Here is a 12,795-nt window from a genome sequence, read left to right as displayed (position 1 = left end):
GGAGGAGGGAAGGGAGAGAGAGAGGGAGGGAGGAAGGGAAGAAGGAAGGAAGGAAGGAAGGGAGGGAGGGAGGGAGGGAGGAAAATGAAAATAGTATGCTTCGGTCTGTATTCAGACACTATCAGTTCTTTTACTGGAGGTGATACCAAGCTTCTTCACGAGTCTTTGATCACTGTATTGCTGAGAAGAGTTAAATCATTCATAGCTGATCCTCTTACTTTGTTCCTATTGCTGTATACAATGGCCTCCTGGCTCTGCTCACTTCACTTTGCATCATTTCATGTATGTTTTTCCAGGTTTTTCTGAAATCATCCTCCTGAATGAATGTCAGCATCTTCATAAATTACATGTTAAAGCCATTTTTAACTTTTAAAATTTTCCAATTCTCTATTCTATGCCTTCCTTCTTCCCTCTCTCTCCTCTCCCCCTTTCATGAGACAGTAAACTATCCAATATAAATTGTATGTGTATAATAATGGAAAACATTTCCATATTAGTCATTTTGTACAAAAAGACTTGAAGACAGAGAAGAAAAGAGAAAAAAAAAGAAAGAATAAGAGAGAGAAAGAAAGTGAGCCTCAGAGCTTGGCACATAATAGGCAGGATAGTGTTTATTTTTTGACGGATTGGATGTGTGATGGACAATTCACTTAATTGGGTCTTGGTTTCTTTATCTTTGAATGGGGAGAGGTTATACTGGATACCTCTGAAAAGTCTCTGTGCTCCAAATCTATGATTCTATGGTCCTCCAGGGAAACATCTCACCATGGCTCCAGTCAGAAAATTATATGTTCAGGCTAAATGATCCAGTGAATGACTCTTTACAGACTCTCAAGGTCAGAATGGATCTCTGAAATCATTTAACCCAACCCATATCAGATCCTTCCAATAGGATACAAGTTCCTTGAATTTGCATGCGTGTTTTTGTTTCTTTACTGCCTAGTGCATATGAACATCATTAATAAATGCTTGCTAAATCAAGTCATCATCTAGCCTCTTCCTGAGGACCTCCAGGGATGGAGAATCTATTCTCCCCCATTCAAGCAAACTAGGCAGGTCAACTGTTACTTTCTACAGAAGGCATTCCCTGAACTATACAATCTATCCTAAGTAGTTTCATCCACTGCCTATCTTGTGTTTATTTTGTATCTATTTTCTGTTTCATTTTCTGTATTTTTAAATTCTAAACATTGCTGTTCTTATCAATGAATCCTTGGTGTTATATGGAAAACCTTTGGATTGGCAAATAACCCATTTTCATTGGGCCAAAAGAAGAAGATGAAATTCTTGCTTTAGAAAAGTTTCCATTTGAGTGAACTCCAATTACTAGATTTCATTTGTTCATTTTAATTGTGCTTCTCCCAATCTTTTCTTCACCATTTTTTGGAAATAGTATTTTACTTTTTCCAATCATGTGTAAAGATAATTTTTTCTCCCTCTTTTCTCTCCCCTTTCCTCTAAACAATGGAATATAGGCTATACAAGTGCAATCATGTTAAACATATTTTCACATGGAGCAGTTAGGTGGCACAGTGGATAGAGTACTGGTCTCAGAGGCAGGAGTAAATGAGTTCAAATCCAGCCTCAGACATTTGATACTAGCTGTGTGACCTTGGGCAAGTCACTTAACCCTGATTGTCTCACCTACAGGGCCATCTCCAATCATCCTGCTCTATATCTGCCTACTGGACCCAGATGGCTCTGGAGGAGAAAGTGAGTTGGCTTAGCCTCCCCCTCACTCTAATCCGATTCACATGCTTGTCATGGCATCACTTCCCTGATGTCATGATCTTATTCTATAATGAAAAACAAAATATCATTTCCACATTAGTCATGTTGTGACCAATCAACAATCAAAACAAAAGGGAAAAACCAGAAGAAAGAAAAAAATCAGTTTTAAAAAATGAAGCTGGTATACTTCAGTCTGCATTCAGACTCCACTTTATTTCTTGGGATGTGGATGGCATTTTCCATCGCAAATCTTTGAGTCCTTTTATTACTGAGAAGAGCTAAATCTATCACAGTTAATCATCACACAAAGTTGCTGTTACTGGGTACAATTTTCTCCTGATTCTTATCATTTCATTGAACATTAGTTCATGCAAATCTTTTCAGGATTTGCTGAAATCTGTCTAACTCGTCATTCTTGTAGCAAAGCTGTATTCCATTATATTTCTCTACCACAGCTTATCCAGCCATTCCCAGCTGATAAGTATCCCCTCAATTTCCAATTCTCTGCCTTTATAAAAAGAACTGCTGTGCATCTCCTTGTACATGTAAGTCTTTTTTCTCTTTTTCTGTGATTCCTTTGGAATATAGACTTATCAATGGTATTGATGGATCAAAGAATATGTGTTGTTGTATAGTCCTTTGGATGTAGTTCCAAATTGCTCTAACGGAATAGTTGGATCAATTCACAGCTCCACCAACAATGTATTAGTGTTCCAATTTTCCCACATCTTCTCCAACCTTTATCATTTTCAAAAGTTACCTTTTTAAAGAGGCTTATGGGTCTAAAATGACACTCCTACTATGTGTCAGACACTGTGCTTCACTTCTGTGCTTGAAGTTATGTAGTTCTAAAATATTTTATTAACATTTTAAAAATGCTGAAAGATGTTCAGACCTCCTGATGGTTATTATCTTATCATTTTTCATGACAACCTTGCTCCTGATTTGTGTGCACTTATTTTATTTCCTGTTACTTTTTGCTAAAGTTATTTATTTCAAGCAGTTTTTAGTTGACTTTCTAGATTTTTAAATATCATCAACAAATAGTGTAGGTTTATTTCCTCACTGCCCATTCCTTCTATTTCTTTTGCTTCTCTTATCACTAAAGCCATTATAGTGGTAATAACAGGCATCCGTGTCTACCAATTTTTTGTTAGTTATTTTCAGCCCTATCTGACTCTTCTTGACTCCATTTCAATTTTCTTTGTAAAGATCCAGGAATGGTTGACCATTTCCTTCTCCAGATCATTTTACAGATAAGAAAATGGAGTCAAAGAGAGTGAAGTGACTTACCCAGGGTCACATAACTACTAAGTATCTGAGGCTGGATTTGAACTCAGGGAGATGAATCTTCCTCACTCCATGCCAAGCACTCTGTGTACTATGGTTCCCCTAGTAGTTGTTCTTTCAATCATAGAATGACAGTAATAATAATAATAGTGCCTACTGTGTGCCAAACATTGTGCTTTATAGACATTATCTTGCTTGAACCTCACAATCACCATGGGAGGTGCTATCATCATCCTCACTTTACAGATGATGAAACTGAGGTAAATAGGAGTTAAGGGACTTACCAAGTCAGTGTCTGAGGTCGGATTGGAACTCAGAGCTTCCTGAATCCCAGTCCAGCACTCTCATTGTACTACCTGGCTGTCTCCAATCTCTTCTTAGTTCTGCACACTCACACTTAGCAGGGACCCAAAGTTGAATGTAGTAGAATACTTGAGGAGAGGTAGCTCTGCTCCAAAGTGTATTGCAAATGGATAAAATATATAATTTCTCTACCAAGAGTGGGGATGAGGGATAGGAGGCCAGACAGGGGCTACAGTTATGAAGATGAGAGACAGAAAGTCATGGGAGACCAACTGGACTTCTTTTGCTGGAACATAAAATGGGTGATGGGGGAAGTAATGAGCAAAGACAGACTGAAAGCAGATTGCAAAGGACTTTAAATGACAACTGAAGCCTTTGGTTTTAGAGAAAAGAAACACAGTAAAAGCACTGAATGTAGAATCAAAATCTCTGAATTCAAGTGAATCAGCAAGACAATCTTACATACCTACTTTGTGCTGGGGATAAAAAAATAAATGAATGAGAGAGGAGGGAGTATGGAAGGGAGGAAGTTAGGGAGCAGTTGATCAAAAAACTGAATGAATGAATAAGGACTGAGAAAAAGAGGAAGGGGAGGGATGGAGTGAATGAATGAATGAATGAATGAATGAATGAATGAATGAACAAATGAACACTTGAGCGGGGGAAAATATATTAAGACCCAGGCTTTGGTACATTCATTTGGCTGCTTTCTGGAGAAGGTTGGAGACTGGAGGCAGGAAGATCGATGAGGAGGCTCAAGGTGATTGAGGGACTGAACTAAACTGTTGATTGTGTGAGAGGAGAGAAAGGAGTAGATAAACAGCTTCATAGTGGGAAACCAAGGTAGAAGAAACACAAGGAACTCAGAGTGAGAGAAATAGAATAAATAGGATTCTTGGAGAAGGAAGTCAACATTGTTTTTGCAAGTTTATAAGTTTTTATAAAGAACTATGATAATAACATTTCTGGAAACAGAAACATTTATTTCTGATTATTTCTGGTTCACAGACTCATGACTAGAAAAGCCTAGTCATGAAATCAGGGAAAAGTTTTTAATTTCTAAGTCAATCTTGCTTTTTTCTCAACAATTAAGGACAATAAACTACATGAGGCTCTGCCTGGTCTATGTATAATTGTAATTGCCAAAAATTACACCACTAACTAGATGTGTTAGAAAGAGCTTGGCAGAAGGCAAATATTCTAGATACTTGTTCCAGCCAGTACAATGATTGGGTGATCTTAGATAAGTCTCTGAGTTTTATTAACTAGGGTTTGCATGCCGTCAGGGCTCTGGGGAGCCTCCCTGAGTATGGAGACTTGCTGGAGCCCCATCTTTGCCTCCCTTAGGTCATTCTTCAGCTAAAATGAGTCTTCTATTTGTTTCACCAAAGGGGTCTTAGTTGTCTAAAGGTTCCATTATTGACCCTTACTCTATCTCCTACTCAAGATCCCTAGAAGCAGCTACTGGAGTGGTTCTGTGGGAATTTCCATCTTGACTTTCCTTCTTCAAGTCCCAACTCCCATGTTAGTTCCTCCAGAAACAAGATAATATCTATAACATTATATATTATTACATAGCATATGATAATATATTATATAATAATATAATGTTTTGGACAAAGAGCATTGAATGTAGACTCAAAATCTCTGAATTCAAATGAATCAGTAAGACAATCTTACATACTTAGATACCTACTATGTGCTGGGGATATAAAAACAGAGCCCCTCAAGGAGCCTACATTCTTTTGGGAAAAACAGAATGAATACATTAAAAGATTATATAAGGTATACAGAAAATGCAAGGAACTCTCAAGTGAGGACAGCTCCTCCACCAGAGCAAGTTAGGACCTTCTCTGCAACCAATAGTCTTAGGAAGTTAGGTGCTTGTCCAAATCTTAATGTCTTACGGACTGCTGCCTCAGAAGGTGATGGGTGCTTTTTTATTGGAGGCAATGGATACAGTAGACACTTACTAAATGCCTGGTGAATGAATGGAGTGAATGAATGAAGAAGGAAGGATTTTTGAAGATGATATCAGGGTGGTGATGCCATGACAAGCAGATCAACTGAATTTGAAGCATGGGGCCTGGGCTAAGTCACCAGTCTCACTTTCTCTGCCAGAACCATCTGGGTCCAGTGGCCACATATGGATCAGGAAGACTGGAGATGGCCTTGGATGTAAGGCAGTTAGTTAAGTGACTTGCTCAAGGTCACATACCTAGTAAGAGTCTAGTGTCTGAGGTCAGATTCAAATTTCCTTCCTCCTGACTCCAAAGCCAGTGCTCTGTCCACTGCACCACCTAGCTGCCCAGGAAGGAAGGAAGCAAGTAAATGGAAAAATGAATAAATGAAAGAATGAGGGAGGAGGGAGTATGGAAGGGAGGAAGATAGGGTACAGTTGATGCAAAAAATGAATAAATGAATGAGGAAAGGAATAGGTAAATGAAAAGGAATGAATGAATGAATAAAAACGAGGAAGAGGGAGGGATGGAGGAAAGTAAGGAATAGTTGAATAAAAGAGTGAATGAATGAATGATCAAATGAATGGATGAATGAATGACCAAATGAATGAAGGCAATGGAGCCTGGGCATTGACAGCACAAACCCCATAACCACTCAGCATTGCAGACCGCATGAGCTGGTGACCTCAGTCTGCTGCTCTCTTTTAAGCCGAATACTAAAATGGGGAGTAATCATTTCCCTCAAACTGCATGCAGCTGTTGCAAGCAGCCACCACCCCTGGAATGTTAATAGCAGCCAGTCCAGGAGTCAGTCTTTGGGCCTCAGAGAGAGTTGATTTAGATCAGTTAGATTAGTTGATTTAGATTGTACTCAGCAATCACACACTGTACCTCAACAACACCTCAAGTGGGGTACCCTGGGGGCTGTTGCCACTAACCCTTGAGCTCTCAACTGCAAGAGTGTAGAGTGTGGATGCACACAGACACACACACACACACACACACACACACACACACACACACACACACATGCTAGGAACTCAAAGCATCTTCCTAAAAGAATTCTAGATTCTTCTCTTGGAATCTGAGACTTCTGGAGCCCTCGGATGCTGTTGAGGCAAGCTAAGTCCAGGGCACTGAGGTTCATAAATCTAGTTCAGCAAGAGACTTCAGGTCATTGAATCAACTCCCTCACTTTACAGATAAGGAGGTCAGATGACTTGTCCAAGGTCCCATAGGGAATAAGTCCCAGAGAAAAGATTCACATCTGAGTTTTCTGACTCTAGCACTTTCCCATTGTACCTTTTTGTCACATAGCCTAGACACATGGGTTCTAATCTTGGATTCATTACTGATGAGACCAGTTGCCAGGGACCTTACTTTCATCAAGTCATCAGAAACTTAGAATACTAAAACAGTGGAATTTAAGTATTTCAATTGCCATCACTTCATTTACTTTCACATGGGAATTAAAAAATATTAATTCCATTTTACAGATGAAGAAATGAAATTCAGAAAAGATTTATCATTAGTCATATAGGCAGGGAGTATCAGAGACAGCGTTAGAATCCAGGTCTTTTTTGATATCTAATATAGTGTTCTATTCATTAGACTTCCTCTTAGTGTTCTCTTTTGTGAAATGAGAAGGTTGGAATGAATATATGATTTCCAAGTCTTGGCTAACTCTGTATTCTATGAGTCAATGAAAGATAAGACCAAGTCCCATAAGACTATCAGCTGTCAAGATACCACCTCTATCCAAACATTTTAGGACTGACAAAAAAAGAGGGATGATGAGTCTCTCTATGCAGGGGAAGTAAGTTGGAAATGAGACCCCTCTGCAAGATTTTAAATCACTGGCAGAAGGACCAACACAACTGGTCAGAATTTATTGTTTTTAATTTATTTAAGGCAGTGGGGTTAAGTGACTTGTCCAAGGTCACACAGCTAGGAAATTAAGTGTCTGAGGTCACATTTGAACTCAAGTCCTCCTGAATCCAAGGCCAGTGCTCTATTCACTGTGCCACCCACCTGCCCCTAGAATTTAAATTTATGATACTCAAAAGGGGGTTGACCTTCTTAGCTTTGTGTTTTGATAAGACCTGGACTCCTGGGTTTAAAACAGTGGTGACATCACTGCAGAGATGAAGAGTCGAAAAGTGAACCAGAGGTCAGTCCTTGGAAGCTGTAATCTCATTTTCATTGCCAAACTGGCTGTGTGACCTTGGGCAGTTTGCTGCCTCACTCTGGATCCTAGCTGCCATTCTTTCTGTCAAGAATGGGGAGATGATGATGGGAAGAGAGCTACTTGGGTGACATGGCCATTAAAATCACTGTGAAAGAGAAAATGAAATGATGTGAGTGGAAATACTTAAAATTGTGAATGTGTGTCCCATTATAGAGATTCATTAATGGATAGCTCCATGTTAAACAAGCAGCATTTCTTATGTATTTACTTTGGTCAGGAAGTGGGAGGTTTGGGGATTATAGAGAAAAGCAAAAGCAAACTCTGCCTTCCAGGACATTATGGTCTAATGCAGGAGACAACTAAAAATAAAACTCATACAGAATATAGACAAAACAAATACCAGTTAGTTTGGGGAGGAGGTGCCCTCGTAGCTGGGGCAGGAAGGGGGAAAGATTTCATGTAGAATCTGAGTCTTGAATGAAATCAAGGATTCCAGGAGGTAGAAATGAGAAGAAAGTGAATTCTAATGATGATGGGGAGCAGCCAGTGAAAAGACATGGAGACCGCTGAGGCATAAATACCTGTGGAAAAGAGTGCAACCCCATGCCAGCCCGGAGTCAAGACTTCTCATCCTGTGTTCAAATCTACCTTTAGACTCTTACTAGCTGTGTGACATGGGGATAATCTTGTTTACCTCAGTTTCCTCATTTGTAAAATGAAGTGGAGAAGGAAATGACAAATCACTCCAGAATTTGTCAAGAATATGCCAAAACAGGGCAGCTAGATGACTCAGTATATAGAGTACTGGCCCTGGAGTCAAGAGGACCTGAGTTCAAATCCAACCTCAGACACTTGCTGTCTGACCTTGGGTAAATTCACTTAACTCCATTGGCCCCCCAAAAACAAACAAAAAGAATACTCCAAATGTGGTCACAGAGAGTTGTACACAATTGAAAAATGACTGAACAACAGAGGCAACATAAAGCCACTGGAGTTTGTTGAGTATAAGGGTTATGATGATCAGACCAGTACCTAATAGCCTCTAAGATCTTTTCCATCTCTAAGATCTATTATTTATGATCTTTCAGTCTAATCTACCTCTAACTCTATGTTCCTATAATCTGGGCCTCAGTTTCCTCATCCATAAAATGAGGGAGTTGAGCTAGATGACATTTAAACTCTGTTCTATGATGATTCCCAGCTCTGATAGTCTCTGCTCTAACACTTCTGTGGAATGAAAGAATTGAGAGATCCAGTCTCTAAGGATTTTTCTAGCTCAGAATCTGTATTTCTCTGAATCTCCTTGGTGGGAACAAAGACCCTACAAACTATGACACTCATGGATCCCTTGTGTCATTGCTTTAAACAAACAAACAAAAAATCCATACCATCCCCTGAGAAATGAGGTGGAGGTTGTTGTTTGGGATGAAGTGCCAATGATATGATGCCAGACTTTTTTGACACATGAATAAATTACTCACTCATGGAAGGAACTAAAGAATGTGCTTCTTAATATTCTAAACATTCCTGGTATGAGAGAATAAGCCAATGACCCCTGGGAGTATCTCTGTGAGGCACCCAGAGTCCCCAAGTCCCACAACGAGAACCATTGACCCAGAGACCCAGTCTTGACAAAACTTTGATTTCTTGGGCTTGTTAACAAGTCTGTCTGACTAATGCTCTGTTTCTTAGCCCATTCCCTAAGCTCCAGAATGTCTTATGAATGAAGAAATGAGTGAATGAATGAAAAGTCATCGATTAAACACTATGTATCAAAAACAGAAGAAAGATATCCTTGTTTTCTAAGAGTTTCTATATTAATAGGGAGGGCAGCTAGCTGGCAAAGTGGGTAGAGCACTCATTTGGATGGGAGTTTGAATACAGTATTGGACATATGACACTTACTGTATGACCTTAGGCAAGTCACTTCACTGTGAGCCTCACATCCAGGTCTATCTCTAATTATGATGATTCATATCTGGCCACTAGATCCAGATGACTCTGGAGGAGAAAATGAGACTGGTGACTTAATTCAGTTCCCCCAGATGCTATGGTCTTTTTCAAGAGTGAAGGACAGCCATCATCATCATCATCATTCTTTTAGGTGTTGCCCCATAACACATAAGCCATGTTAAATGCTATGACTCTTTCTGAGACCAAGGACAGTATAGTAATATTGTTTGGATCACTGAGTATGAAACCAAGAGGATGGAGTATTGCAGTAAATGATGGAGAGTGTAAAGGGCAAATGGCAGGATGGTAGGGATAGACAGTTGGATGGTATGTGAGGCATCATTTAATCCGGGGAGCCTAGAATCAGCTAAATATTGAGAACTCACTAAACAAGAGAGTTGTTCAGCTCTAGGATGAGTATTCCATTGCGGAATGAATTAACTCCCCCTGGGTTTGAAGGACATTTTTTCTAGTAGTTCAATCCAGAGGTGCTGTTTGAGTAGGGAGAAGCATACCAGTGATGGCAGCTGGCTGTGGTGGACTGTTGAATGGGATGCAGTGCAATCTCAGGTAAATTTAGATGTTGCATCTCTTGAGAGGGCATTTGCAGTCTCTTTCTGTCATCCCTGGCTCCTATCTATATGGTGCAATAATTAAGTTATCTTGCTCTTTGGTTGTTATATAGATGTGACCCTGAAAATAGACTCTGCTCAATCGATAGGAAAAAGGAGCACTGAGCCTGGTCCATTTAGCATCAACTCCCACCAATATGGAAAAATGTGAAAATAAAAAACCAAACTGACTTTCCATATTTCAGGTCTTGTTCTTTGCCTGGTTCTTTTATTATTGCTGAAGTTTTGAGCTTTGAGAAGGCGAGCTTCCAACAAGGGAGAGCAAAGTAATTTTCATTCCCTCCTTCCTCTTTCTATTACTCTTTGTATTTGAAGCTCCTTCTCCAAATAGGTAAAAACAGGAGATGGTGCAGGGGGGCTCAAAGCACTTAGCCCAAGGCTCTGCTGCTCATTTTTACTCCCTTTCTATCTTCTCCAGCTGCCACCTCTGCCACAGTCTCCTTCTCCTCTGACACTCTGATGAATGTCAAGGTGAGAAGCCAAATAATTTTGCTTTCTCCAAGGAGTTCAAGCCATCCATCATGTCTCCAGTGCCCCTACTGAGCTGCCAGGCAACCTCCCTTTAAGGCTCACACCTACATGTCCTATAGGAGCCAGGCTGTTGTTGCTTCATATATCTCTTTGACTTTTACTTCCAGTTCCTAAGGTCTGTGCCAGTGGGCTGTGTTTAACATTTATTTTACCAAATGTTCCTATCAGATCATACTCAACAAACTTGGGATAATGGAATCTCCAAAGAATCAATACTGTGGACAATTCATTGGTCAATGGAGAGTCCCAAAGTAGGCTGTAGCATAAATCATAGGATCATAGTTTTAGAGCTGAATGGAATCATGAGACCATTAAGTCCAAACTCTTTATTTTCCTCTGAAGTAGAATATGATTCAGGTCTTCTGGGAAAGTCCAACAACTCTAAACTACTGTCTCTGAGTAAAAGATATTACTTAGGAAATAAATGAAAAGGAGCTGGGTTGGTCATTTAGTAGTGGACAATGGACAATTTAAGTCCTGCAGTGTTGCCTATGGAAGATAAGAGAGAGAAGAAACTCAAAATCTTTAACAAATGAATGCAAAAATTTCCACAACATGTCATTGGAGAAAAATAGTATTTTAAAAAATATAAAGAGATCTATCAAAGGAAAAATACAGAAAGGATGGACTCTAGCATATTGAGTAGACTCTTTATGAAAAATTTATGAGAAGGCATGGACAAGCATCATGCTGGATGAGAGGGTGAGTGTGGATAGGATACAAGCTGAGCCACTGGAAGGAATAACAATGCAGATCAATGAGCTTGAGAGAGACATTATGGTATAATGGAAAGGGGGCTGAATTTGAATCACCAACATGTTTGAATTACATCTTCATCAATTATCTGTTTGACCTTGGACAAGTTTCTTCACCATTCTGGTCTCAGTTTTGTTTTTGGCAAGTTTTTTTTTTTAATTTTGTGTTTGGTTTGGCTTTGATTAACTGTCTCTAACTCTTCATGTCCCCATTTTGCAATTTCTTGGCAAAGCTACTGGAATGGTTTGCCATTTCCTTCTCCAGCTCATTTTACAGATGAGTAAACAAAGGCAAATAGGGTTAAGTGTCTTGTCCAGGGTTACATAGCTGGTGTCTGAGGCCAAATTTGAACTCAGATTCTTCTGACTCCTGGGCAGAGATCTACCACTGCTCCACCTAGCTACCCTGATCTCAGTTTACTCCTCTGTAAAATGAGGAGGTTGCATTAGTTGACCTCTGCAACAACTTCTAGTTCTTCATCTATGGGCCAATTTCCTGGTGATGAGAAACAAGTGAAGATGATGATAAAAATCAAGAAAGATGATCACTGATAACTGGAAGACCACTCATGTAAGCCCCCTCATAAATGGATTGTAGAAAGATCACTGCATTTCCATTTATTCTGTAGATACTTATATATGCCGGTATTTTCATTTTGCCTCCTCAGTAGAAGGGAAGTTATTTTACTGTATGGAGAAGTTTTTACCTTTCCCTCAGCAAGTTATTTAGCCTCTATATTTTTTGGGCTCCTGAACTGTAAGTTAGGGATAAAGATGGTGCTCACCTCCCAGGATTGTTGTGAGAATCAAATGAGATAAGAGGTAAAAAGTGCTTAGCATGGTACCTGAAACACAAAAGATCCATCGTGTCTCCTTGTTTCCTTTCTCTCTCTCTCTCTCTCTCTCTCTCTCTCTCTCTCTCTCTCTCTCTCTCTCTCTCTCTCTCTCTCTCTCCCTTCCTCCCTCCCTTCCTTCCTTCCTTCCTTCCTTCCTTCCTTCCTTCCTTCCTTCCTTCCTTCCTTCCTTCCTTCCTTCCTTCCTCCCTCCCTTCCTTCCTTCTTTCCTGTCTTCCTTAACTTTCATATAATGCCCTAGTATATAGTAAAAACAACAAATATTTATTAAATGATGGAATGAATGAATGATTGACTTAGAGTTGGGAGAGGACTGAAGTGAATCCTGTTTCAGACACTTACTAGCTCTATGACTATGGGCTAAGGACCTGATCTCTTTGACCTTTGCTTTTCTCATCTACAAAATGGGCATAATACTAGCTATGCCAGCTACCTCAAAGACTTGTAGAAATAATCGAATGGAATAATACATATAAAGAACCTGTCCATCCTAAGTTTCCACATAAACTCAATATTAATAACATACCACAATGTCGATGAAGGAAATTATATTGCTATGGGAGTGACCATTGCAAACTATAATAGCCTAGAACAATA

Source organism: Macrotis lagotis, chromosome 1, assembly GCF_037893015.1.
Source record: "Macrotis lagotis isolate mMagLag1 chromosome 1, bilby.v1.9.chrom.fasta, whole genome shotgun sequence".
Classification (NCBI taxonomy): Eukaryota; Metazoa; Chordata; class Mammalia; order Peramelemorphia; family Peramelidae; genus Macrotis; species Macrotis lagotis.
The sequence above is the reverse complement of the archived record's forward strand: the minus strand, read 5'-3'. Positions refer to the sequence as shown.